General features: G+C 45.2%; 1 non-coding gene across 1 annotated transcript; it reads left to right on the forward strand.

The window, feature by feature from the left end:
• The first annotated feature begins 454 nt into the window (after positions 1–454).
• On the forward strand, positions 455–528 carry Trnaa-cgc. The gene has a single exon. It is a non-coding gene; the product is annotated as a tRNA-Ala (tRNA).
• The last annotated feature ends 12,763 nt before the right edge of the window (positions 529–13,291 follow it).

The following is a 13,291-nucleotide window of genomic DNA, read 5'->3' on the forward strand; positions in this document are numbered from 1 at the left end:
TGGGGTGGGGTGTGGGGTGGTGTGGGTGTGTGTGTGTGTGTGTGGGGTAGTGTGTGTGGTGGGGTGTGTGGTGTGTGGGGTGGTGTGTGGTGTGTGTGGGGTGGGGTGGGGTGGGGGTGTGTGGGGTGGGGTGTGGGTGGGGTGTGGGGTGTGTGTGTGGTGGGGTGTGTGGGTGGTGTGTGTGTGTGGGGTGTGTGTGTGGGGGTGGGGTGTGTGGTGGGTGTGGGGTGTGTGGGGTGGGGTGTGGTGGTGTGGGTGGGTGTGTGGGGGTGGGATGTGGGGTGGGGTGTGGGGTGGGGTGGTGTGGGTGGGTGGGGGGTGGTGGTGTGGTGTGGTGGTGGTGGCAATTGATGGATTGGTGGATGGGTGGGAGTGTTATGCATACATATATTGTGTGTGTGTGTGTTGTATGCATGTATGTATGTATGCACGTACTGTATGTATGTATGCATAGCGACCTGTGGTGTAATGGTTAGCATTCTCGCCTCGCAAGCGAGCGGACCCGGGTTCGATCCCCGGGCAGGGTGAAACTATGGGCAAGTTTCTTTACACCATTTGCCTCGGTCTACCCAGCAGTAATTGGGTGTGGTTGTTGTGTAGGCGACAGCTTCTTCACGCCTAGGTGGCCCTTGGGCCGGCCATCCTCGTTACACAGGGGCAACCATTATTATTATTACGGCCGAGGCCTGGGATTAAGCTAGGATAATGGCCACTCAATAAGCTTAATACTGTTTTCTGATGCCTCAGATTCGTCAGTAATTACGTCATCGGCCACTCAACAAGATTAGTGATGTCGCCCGACGTCTAGGGTTGGTCGATGGAAGAGACTCGCCTGCAGACACAATATTACAATGGTAAGAGTCACGCGAGGTGGCCCTAACTATAACCTCACGTAACCTCCAGCTCAAGGTGGCCCCGGAGGTTGTAGGAGGCCACGACGATGATGACAAGGACGCCATCTAGTGACAGCAAAACCCCTCACTGTCTTCGAAAACAAAAACAAAAAAGCTAAAAATCACAATCAACAAATAAACACTTCAGACTCACTACCGACACACAAATAACAAAAAAATCACAAAATTAATCTCAAGAAACTGGCCAGGGACGATAATGACGTAGAAGTGATTGATTGATTGATTGATTGATTGATTGACAGCCAATTTAAAAACTCTCCAATGTGATTGATAAATGGGGGATAAATTACGGGTATAAGGAAGAGATAATAACAAGGAACTGAGAAATAATAAATAAGAAATAACAAATAAAAATGAAAGGTGATTTAGTAATTTATGAGGTGATTTAATCGTCCGAGTGATTATATAAGTGATTGATTAATAGAATCTTGCAACCACAATCTTCCTGCACTTGATTGGTGGGTAAACACACACACACACACACACACACACACACACACACACACACACACACACACACACACACACACACACACACACACACACACACACACACACAATATTCCTTAAGATCTATAAATATTTTCCTGGGCACCTGAGGAGGGAGGGAGGAGGAGTCCTACATCTCAGTAAGTCCTTCGCTGTTACGCAATCTGATATCTCACGGGAAGAAGATTTCGTCAGATCTCGTTATTAAGAGAGAGCACCTGGCCAAAAAATACCTGGTGGATATATATTGTGTTGGCCAGGTAAGTATTAGGCCGACGGTGTGTACTTAAGAGGGGGTTAATAATAGGTTGTTTTAAATAGCTATATTATCAAGATGAGTTTGGGGAGGGAAGAGAGAGGTTGAGACAGGGAGGGGGGGTTGGGAAGGACAGGAAGAGAAAGGGAATGGGGGGAGGAAGGAAGGGCAGGGGAGGGAAGGTTGAGAAGAGAGCAATCGAAGGAAGAAGGCAGGAAGAACAGAGAAGTAGGAGAAACGTAAAGGAGGAAGGGGAGACAGGGGAGGCAGGGGAGGAGACAGGGGGGAGGCAGGGGAGGAGAGACAAAAGCCCCAGGAGCCACTAAAAGTCATGCAAATTTCTCCAGACAGGAACCTGATAGGATCCTGAAGATGGAAGTTGGTTGAGGAGGATCACTAAAGTTTGGCTACTGGGTGGGTTGGTGGGTGGATGGATGGGTTGGTAGGTAGGTGGCTGCAAGGTTAGATGTCAGTGGGTATAAGGTAATGGATGGATGGGCGACAGGTGTATGTGTTCTCTCTCTCTCTCTCTTTCTCACCTCAAACTCTCCTCCTCCCTCAGTCCCTACTTCACCCATCCTTTCCTCCTCTCGACACTCAACCTTTCTTGCCCTCTCACGCCACCTCCCTCTCCCCCTCTCCTCCCTCTCCCTCTCTCCCTCCTCTCCCAGGGTGGGTGGTGCAGCTGTGTCTGGTCTGCTCCTACGTAATCACTTCCCGATAATTGTATTACTCCAAAGTCCTCTTACAGCTGCCTCCTGCTGCTGTCACACGTGTACAGCTGCCTCTTGCATGTATACAGCTGTCTTACGTGTTCCCATCCCTTCACACACACACACACACACACACACACACACACACACACACACACACACACACACACACACACCACACACATTATGATCTCTGGTGACCGTGCCAGAGTTTATTAACTAACAAAGACCATTTGTGGGGTCGTGATGGTTGGTGCTCCCAGCCAGTGGCAATGATAAAGTCCCCCTTATTGGTTTTCTGGAGGAGGAGGAACGGGGTGAAGAGGAGGAGGGGAGGATGATAACCGTGGAGGAGGATGGGGAAAAAGATTAAAATGGGGAAGAGGGGGAAGGAGGAAGAAGAAACAGAGGAGGAGAGGGAAGAAGAGTGTTCATGTAGTGACTTGAGACACCATGGGAAAGAGAACACACACACACACACACACACACACACACACACACACACACACACACACACACACACACACACACACACACACACACACACACCCACATGGTCCCATGTTTGGGTAGAAGATGTTCCAAGTTGCTCACAATCCTTGCCTTATGAAGTTAAGTTTGTGTGTCCTCCCAGCTCACATTTTATGAGTAGATATGAAATGTAATCTCTCTCTCTCTCTCTCTCTCTCTCTCTCTCATACACTTGTGAGAGAAAGGGAGGTTGGAGGGGTTTACTGCTCACATGGTTCGTCGACTTGTGTGTGAATTTTAATGACACACACACACACACACACACACACACACACACACACACACACACACACACACTTATGTACCATTATACGCCGCGGCCATTCATCAGGTGACACAACTAGGAGACAGATGCGCGTATAAATAAAGGTAAGCGGTAACCACAGTGATATACGCCACACCACATACGCCACCTGAATGCGTAAGTGGTGGTCCAATAGTGTGTGTGTGTGTGTGTGTGTGTGTGTGTGTGTGTGTGTGTGTGTGTGTGTGTGTGTGTGTGTGTGTGTGTACAGTATGTATGTATGTATGTATGTATGTATCATTCATAAACTAATTAACTATAAAAAAATTTAATTACCTTGAGAACTAATCGTGTTTGTTTACTAATTAATCGTCTATTAACTTTATGAGGGTAATTACCTGTCTACCCGTCAATACATCTACCTGCTTATCTGTCTACCTGTCTATTTATCTACCTGTTTACCTCTCCACATTACCCACTTACCCACCCTTACCTATCTACTTATCCACCTCTCCCTACATCCACATCTACCCACCTAACCAACCCACTTACCCACCCTTATCTATCCACTTGCCCACTTTACCTACCCAATTACCCACCTCCCTCTACATCCACATATACCCACTTTCCCACCCTTACCTAACCACTTTACCTATCCACTTATCCACCTCTCCCTACATCCACATCTACCCACACAGACAATGGCGTCGAGCAAATGGTGCGTCAAATAATAATGTCTGACTTGTTTAGTATTCTAGAGAACTGGCCATTAAGTTAGCGTAATGTATGGGGAGATGGGGAGAGGGGAGGGTGATGGGGAGATGGGGAGAGGGGAGGGTGATGGGGGAGGAGGGAGATGGGAGGAGGGGTGATGGGAAGAGGGGAGGTGATGGGGAGATGGGGAGGGAGTGATGGGGAGGGAGGAGTGATGGGGAGAGGGGAGGGTGATGGGGAGATGGGGAGAGGGGAGGGTGATGGGGAGGGTGATGGTGAGAGGGGAGGGTATAAAACCAATAACAAACACAGCCCAGGTACCCATCCCCCCAAAAAATTAATTAAACACCATTATGGAAATATTACTCAGGAGAAATATCAGTGAGTAAGAGAATACTCCTCCTCTTGCTGTGGTCGTCGCCGTAATAACCCTTGTGCTAATAACCGCCAATAACACTCACCGATACAACTTTTGTTATGAGTTTGTTATGATTGTTATCCTGGTCACGTGCTTCCGGAGGCCCCCCCAGTGTATTAGTGGTTGACTCTATGCTGTAATGGGTGGTGGGTAGACTGTAGGTGTGGTAGAGGTGTGGGGGTGTGGGGGTGTGGTAGAGGTGTGCTGAGGGTGTGTGTGTATACTGGACGGGTATACTAGAGGGGTATACTTAAGGCGTGGGGGTATACCGACTGAAGTATTACCACATTAACTCGAAACAATAAGGAATAAGTGTTACCAAATTAGCACTAAGGACTCAAGAAAAAAATATTAACTAGATTAACACTAAACCCTCAGCAAAAACAGTATTACCAGCTAAAAAAAGTATTATCAACTAAAAAAAAGTATTACCAGCTAAAAAAAAAAAAAAAAACAGCTAAAAAATATATTACAAACTAAAAAAGAAAAAAGTACTACCAGATCAATAACAATGACTGAAATGTTAATAAATACATCAAGTTAAATTCAACCACTTCCCCTCTTAACAAATCTAACATGTTAACTAAACAGAACACTGACTACCACTCCCTCAAGAGCAAATATTTAACATCCCTGACAGCGAACAAGTACACTCGGCTGTGTAAACCTCCAGACTGAAGTATATTTAAAAAATTCCTCCCCCAAAAAAGTATATTTCTCAATGTAGTTTTTTTTTATTATATTGTTTGTATATATGTATGTAAAGTGTAGGTAAACAAAAGACGAGTTCAGAGCTTTTGTTTATTAAAAAGTTTTGTGTGTGAGGATTTGACAACACGAGAGAGAGAGAGAGAGAGAGAGAGAGAGAGAGAGAGAGAGAGAGAGAGAGAGAGAGAGAGAGAGAGAGAGAGAGAGAGAGCACTTCTGGCATATAACCGATGAATGACATGTGTGTTGTCATATTATAACTTTTAAAAAACTTAGATATAAACCTAACTTAATATACACTCAGAAGGCTACAATATGACCCTCTGATTGTATATTAAAATATCACATCAAATTTTCTTCAATATTTCAGCAAATATACGAATATTTGTCAACTTCTTATAACTTTAAATAATGATGAATAGTTTGTTATAAAAAATGTTACCTTCGGATTGTTTAATATTTAACCTGACAGTGATACACCCGAAAACAGATCCACCATTCACAATCGCCATTACTCTACCAGGTATTGTCAGGTAAGATTGTCAGTACGAGAACCAGGGTGGGGACAGTGCATCTTTGGTTGACTGTACACATCATCACCACCACACCACACCACACCACCACCACACCGCCACCACCACTACACCACCACATCACACCACTACACCACCACACCACACCACCACATCACACCACTACACCACCACACCACCACCACACCACACCACCACACCACACCACAGCACCACACCACACCACACACCACCACGACAGCAAATGATCTACCACACACACACTCAGGTTCACCTGGCCCATCAAGCAGGTGTCACCACATGAGCTACAGGCACCACCAGTGCCACTGGGGGGTGTGTCAGGGAGGTGGGTGGTGGTGCCATTGGAAGAAATAAAGATGTGAAAGGGGAGATGGAAAATATGATAATGGAGAGAGAGTGAGAGGAGAATCAGAGAGACAGACAGAGGAAAAGCACACACACACACACACACAGAGAGAGAGAGAGAGAGAGAGAGAGAGAGAGAGAGAGAGAGAGAGAGAGAGCCAATAGATGGGGAGAAATGATAAAGGTTAAGAGTGCCAGGGAAGGGTTAGAGGGGCGGGAGAAAGAAGTGGCACTAGTGGGGGTGATAGTGCCACGGTGCCAGACAGGTGAAAGAGGGTGAGTAAGTGAAGCTGTCTGGCCTTAAAAGGTGGGTGAGTTATGGCTGAGGCGACGATGGTGATGGATGAAGAGAACATTAGTCTGGTGGATGAGTGGTGGATAAGGTTGTGGTGGATGATGGTGTGGTTGGTGGTGGATGAAGGTGCGGTGGATGCCAGTGTGGTTGGTGGTAGATGAGGGTGTGGTGGAGGTGTAAGTTGGTGGTGGATGACAGTGTAGTTGGTGGTGGATGACAGTGTAGTTGGTGGTGGATGAAGACGGGGTGGATGAGTGAGGGAATGAGTAGTAGGTGGATGATCAATGGATGAATTAACCCAATAAATAAAATATATTGACCTAGGATGTGGGAGTGACTATCATACATAATGAATAAAACGTCATACACATATCATACAATTATACACTCATACAATTATACACCTCATACACCATACAACCATACAATTATACACCTCATACATCATACAACCATACAATTATACACCTCATACACCATACATACGACACTACATAAACATACACAATAAGAATCTACAGAAATACACAATACAAAAACAAATGCTGTATTTAGTATTACATAAATCCTACAGCAAAATAGAGTAACATCTTTTGAAACTATTCCAACTACAGTAAGGAATAATTAAATACAAGACCAGAATTAATTAGGGAGTTTAAATATGCATCCAATTAGTCCAAAGGCTGATTAACTATGTATAGACGTCAAAGGTAAAAGTTAATTAATTGCAGGTAAAAAAAATGAACTCAGGTGTAGCTAAATGAGTTAATATAATTAGTTATGATTAATTAAGCCTAGATATGTTATAGAGTTACATGATTAGTTGTACGTTTATATAATTAGTGATAAAGTGATTAGTTAATGAGCATGAAACAGAATAAATAAATAAATAAATAAATAAATAAATAAATAAATAAATACAAGTGAAAATACAACAGGTATAAAATTTATCAACAATAATAAAAAATACAATAATTACAAGATTAAAAAAAATAAATAAAATAATAAAATATGAAGAAAAAGATCTACAGGTAAAATAGAAACAGAAAGATAAATAAGGAATTTATACAACAGTTGGCAACCGCAACATTCCACCTCAATGTAAACGGACAAACACGTACACACATGCATGAACACGTACGCATATACACGTACACACACAGAGACACACACATACGCATACACAAAAAAATGTATACAAAAATATCAAAATAAACCGTGTATTCGCTTTAAACCGTAATCCCTGTCTCTTCTTTCTTTCTTTCTTTCTTTCTTTCTTTCTTTCATTTTTCTTTCTTTGTCTCCAGTGACTAGACTGTTGCCACGCCATGTGATAAGTATGAATCTCTCTCTCTCTCTCTCTCTCTCTCTCTCTCTCTCTCTCTCTCTCTCTCTCTCTCAGCACTAGACACACACAAACAACAGCATCACACCGAGACAAATGTATGCGGACGCGGCAGTAGCACATGAAGGGGTAATCAAGGTGGTAAGGAGAGGCCATCAGTGTCTTCCTACACGTCAGATGAACGTTATCTCTACCACAACAGGTCCCCCTCCCTACCCTGTGTCTCTCACTGGTGGTGGTGGTAGTGGTGAACAGTAAGTGTGTTGGTGGTGGTGGTGGTGGTAGGTGATGGTGGTAGTAGTGGTGATGGTAATGGTGGTAGCAGTAATCCAAGAATTTATTGAGAATGAACAAACTGTTTTTTTTCTCAGGCAATAAAGAAAAAAAATTCACCTCGAAAAAAATCAATTCAATGTTTTTTTCTTTTTTGGATATTTTGTTTATTTTGAAAAAGAGATTTATTTTATTTGTGTATGAGACAGACAGACAGACAGACAGACAGACAGACAGACAGCCAGACACATGTACAGGTAATGACGTATAATAATAAGGTATAGAAACGTCACCCCGAGAGTAATTACGTCTGCAGGTTAATTAAGAACAGGTGAGTGACGTAGACATTGTTACTTACACACCTGTCTGTCAAATGGCGCACACACACACACACACACACACACACACACACACACCTCCCCACCCATTATAACCCAAATTACCACCTACCCTACCCATGAGACATAACAAATGGGCACTGCCGGAAACCAAATGGGTGAAGATGATGGGGGGAGGGAATGGGGCGGGAGTATTCGCCCCATTACCTAACCCATTACAGGTAAGACACGCTAGTTTGGCCTCATACGCACGCCCCGTAAAAACACACCCGGTGTAAATGGGTAAGTCATGGGTGAAATTTGGGGCCCTAATGGGGTGATGGGGAGGGAGGGTAATGGGTGTAGGATATAATGGTGGTGGTTCTGATGGGTGACTTTTTAATGGTTCTTTGTGGTTTATGGTGATGATGGTTAATGGGGAAAAGAAAGGGGTAATGGGTTAATGGGTAATGCTAAAAGATAATGGTGGAATTGGTATAAGGATTAATGGGGTAATGGTATGGGTTAATAGATATATGCTAAGACTTCAATGGCACATGTTAGGAGTTAATGGGTAACGCTAAGGAGTAATGGGTGAATCTTCATAGTCAACAGGTAAAAACTTCGACTTAATGGGTGGTAATTCTAGGACTAATGGGTGGTAATTAAGATCTAATGGGCTTTCTATAAAACCCGGTATCCATTAACTAGTAAGACTATCAACACCAGGGGATCGAACCAATGACCCTTAGGATGCGAGACGAGTTCTGTACCCCCTCGGCCACCGCAACCCTACCCCCATCCTCATAACACGGAGAAAATAAATTATACAACCCGTATCTTTCATCTCCTGGGATATACCTGGCGTAGTTCCGGGTCACATAAAGGGGAGAACAGAAACAAGTGAAAACATTAAAAGAACAAAGAGAAGAACAGAAGAACAAACAGACAAAATCAGAGAACAAAGACAAGAACAGAGAACAGACAAATACAAAGAACAAAAACAAGAACAGAAGAACAGAGAAAAGAACAAAGAAGAAAAAATAGAGAACAAAGACAAGAGCAGAACAAAGATAAGTACAGAGAACAAAGAGAAGATCAGATAACAAAAACAAGAACAGAGAACACTAAAAATTCCCAATTCCAATCACCTAAAATTTAAGACCCATTACAATATAAATAAGGGTCATAATACTACAGCTGGACCGTAAACCAAAACAAAGGTTGTACCAGTGGGATCAATCTAGTGCTTATAACACGAGAATTAGGAGAGATGCATCTTCCTGGTGGGGGGATAGTTTTGTCTCTCTCTCTCTCTCTCTCTCTCTCTCTCTCTCTCTCTCTCTCTCTCTCTCACATATAAACATCTCCAAAATAGAATTCTTGACGACCATTAGACACAGCCACCTCACTCTTGTAACAAGTGCCTAAGCTCCCTTCCCTTCCTCCCTCCCTCCCTTCCTTCCTCCTCCCTCCCTTCCTTCCTCCCTCCTTCCCCTCCCCCATATATCACCCACCAGCTCAGACAGTGTTATCCCACAGCCGCTCTTAAGGTCGACGGACACCTGGTTTAAGAGCCACAATAGCGACTCTACGTATTGAGGATTTTTCTGATCATCATCGCCGAACCTCGACTTGGAATTTTGGGCCAAAAATAAGCAATGAAGAGGAGGAAGTTGGCCATTACGCCTCCCTGGATCAAGAACTGTTGCCATAACCACATATCCTAATCTCCCTCCCTCACCCTCCACCCCTCTCCCTCTCACCTCTCCTCCATCACCTCTCCCTCCCTCCATCACCCTCTCCCCTCCCCTCACCCTCTCCCTCCCTCCATCCCCACCCTCTCCCTCTCTCTCTCTCCCTCCCTCACCCCTCACCCTCTCCCCTCCATCACCCTCTCCCCCTCCCTCTCCCTCTCTCCCCTCCATCACCCTCTCCCTCCCTCCATCACCCCTCTCCCCCTCCCTCACCCCTCTCCCTCCCTCCATCACCCTCTCCCCCTCCATCACCCTCTCCCTCCCTCCCTCACCCTCTCCCGCCCTCCCTCACCCTCTCCCTCCCCTCTCTCACCCCCTCCCTCCTCCCACCCTCTCCCTCCCTCCATCACCCTCTCCCCTCCCTCTCACCCTCTCCCTCCATCACCCTCCCACCCTCCATCACCTCCCTCCCCTCACCCTCTCCCTCCACTCACCCCTCCCCCTCCCTCCCTCTCTCCCACCCTCCTCTGGATTTTCTTATATGCTCCCTCTTTTCTTTCTGGTTTCTTTCTCCATCTTCCTCCTCCATCTCCCCTCCCTCCCTCCCCTCTCCCCCTTCCTTCCCTCCCTCTTCCTCCCCTCCCTCCTCCCTCCCTCCCTTAGTCCCTTCTTCCCTCCCTCCCTCCCTCCTTCTGTCTCGATGCTACTTAAATGTATCCTCTCTCTCTCTCTCTCTCTCTCTCTCTCAAGCGCGCACACGCACACACACACACACACACACACACACACACACACACAGTCATCTACATAAGACTTTTCTTCCGAAGAGAAATGCAAATTCCTTCTCTCCTTATTTTTTCAACAGTGAGAAAAAAAGAAAAGAAAGAGTGAGGGAGTGAGAATGTAGAGAAAGAAGATGGAATGACGGGAGAAAAAGATAAGAAAATAGGATGTGTGTGTGTGTGTGAGAGAGAGAGAGAGAGAGAGGAATATGTGTGGAGAAAGAGAAGGAAGAGGAAGAATGGAAAGAGGAAACGAGGGAAAGAAAGGAACTGATAAATGAGGGAAGGACTGTCACACGTATGGGCCGAATACCGTCACATTCGTCACAAATATGGGGACAGGAAGGACCGTCACATGGAACCGTCACACCTAATCTCGCCTCAAAGCTCAACACATTTTAAGGAAAATTTATTTTAATATTTAAGAACAAAAATCCACCTCTTCTTTTTGAGTCGAGAAATAAGCCCCTTCCTCTCTCCTTCCCCCACCTCCCCCCTCCCCTCCCTCACCCCCCCTCCCCTCCCTCCCTCCTTCCCCACATCTCCCTCCTCCCTCCTTCCCACACCCCACCTCTCCCCCTCCTCCTTCCCCACCTCTCCCCTCCCTCCCTCCTTCCCCCCCCCTCCCTCCCTCCCTCCTTCCCCCTCTCCCCTCCCCTCCCTCCTTCCCCCCCACCCTCTCCCCTCCCTCCTTCCCCCCACCCTCCCCTCCCTCCTTCCCCCTCTCCCTCCCTTCCCTCCTTCCCCTCTCCTCCTCTCTCCTTCCCCCACCTCTCCCGTCTCCTCCCCCTTCCCACCTCTCCCTCCCTCCCTCCTTCCCCCCCTCTCCCCTCCCCTCCTCCTTCCCCACCTCTCCCTCTCTCCCTCCTTCCCCACCTCTCCCCTCCCTCCTCCCTCCTTCCCCACCTCTCTCCTTCCTTCCCCTCCCCCTCCCCCCCCTCCACCTACTACACCGTGATATATTTAACCATTTCTGTCTAAGGAACTGATCTATATATTTGTTCTCTGTTCTCAATCATAAATAGAGATATGTAGATAACACCCATAACAAATACAAGAACAAGTGAACAAAAGCACAAACAACATAAAATAACAACAACAATAACAATAATAAAATACCAAAGGCCGTAGTTACTCTTGCATCCTAATAAATAACAAACACAAAATAAACTACTACCCCCCCATGGTCTTCCTTCCCGGTAAGACGCTTCGCAAAGTCCTAAACTCAGCTCAAATTACTTCCTGAAAACATCAATAAAAAATATACAAACAATTTCTTCAGCTTCTACGCTAAAATACTTTTCCAAACTCAATAAAATACATTTTTGTCCCCATATCGGCTCTCAGTAGCTGGAGTGTAGAACATGCTATCCCACATCAAAAGTTAGTTGTGGAATATTCTTCAAGGGTGGAATTTACAGTCTTTAGTGTGGTATTCTAGTCATAAAGTCTTAGATAAGATATGCCTTCACGTAGAGAGAGAGGGAGGTGGTGATGGAGGGAGGTGAGGTGAAGAGAAGGGAGAGTGGGAAGAGGAAGGAGAGAGGTAGGGAGTCTAGGGAGGAAGGAGGTGGGATGAAGAAGGAGGAGAGGGTGAGGGAGAGAGGAGAAGGAGGAGGAGGGAAGAAAGGGTAGAGTCTAAGGGAGGAAGGAGGGTGATGTGAGGAGGAGAGGGTTTAACAGGACGGTTATTTAAAAGTCTCGATATATTGGATGAACCTCTGAGAATGATGACTTAAACTCTCGGAAAATTGAAGCTTAACCCTTTGAGGACGATGGTTTAACCCTTTGAGGACGATGAGCTTAACCCAGGACGATGAAACCTAACCCTTTGAGGACGATGGTTTAACCTTTGAGGACGATGAGCAACCCTTTGAGGACGATGGCAACCTTGAGGACGATGGTTTAACCCTTTGAGGACGATGGCAACCCTTTGAGGACGATGAACCGCTTTGAGGACGATGGTTTAACCCCTTGACCTACCATAACCTAATCTAAGTTACCCTACACTAACCTAACCTACCCTAACATAACTTAACCTAATCTAACAGCTTCTAACCCATCTTCAACCTAACCAAACTAACCTAACCTAACCTAACCTAACCTAACCTAATTTAACCTAACCTACCGAATATAGATCACTAATGAGGATTTATGTGATGACGTCAACCTTGTCTGAGAACTGAAAAGCATTTAATTTAACTAACTAACAAATTAACAAACAAACAAACTTTCATACCAACACAAAATAAACTCCAAACTTTAAACAAACACAACAAACAAACACAAACATCACGAACAAAAAAATAAAATCCTATTATAATTACAAACAACTTCTTTCTTCACAAAAACAAACAAACAACGAAAAAACAAAAACACAAAACACCACGAACAAAAAAATAAAATCCTATTATAATTACTAACAAAAACCCACAACTTCTTCACAAACATCAAACTCTTTTTAGCAGTCACAAAAACATCATCACAGCTAAACTCAACACTGGGCCTCGAGGAACGTGGGTGAGAGCGTGAGAATTCAGCCGGTCTTGATTTAATTAGCGGAGTGGTAGGTCAACAAATTTGCCAGGTATATATGAGGGAGCCACTTTACAGGTGTGAGAGAGCACTAAGCAAGAAAGAAGGGAGAGAGAGTTACACCTGCCAACTTACACACCAGGTGAAGTGTTTTGTTTGTG

Source organism: Homarus americanus, unplaced genomic scaffold, assembly GCF_018991925.1.
Source record: "Homarus americanus isolate GMGI-L3 unplaced genomic scaffold, GMGI_Hamer_2.0 scaffold16712, whole genome shotgun sequence".
NCBI lineage: Eukaryota > Metazoa > Arthropoda > Malacostraca > Decapoda > Nephropidae > Homarus > Homarus americanus.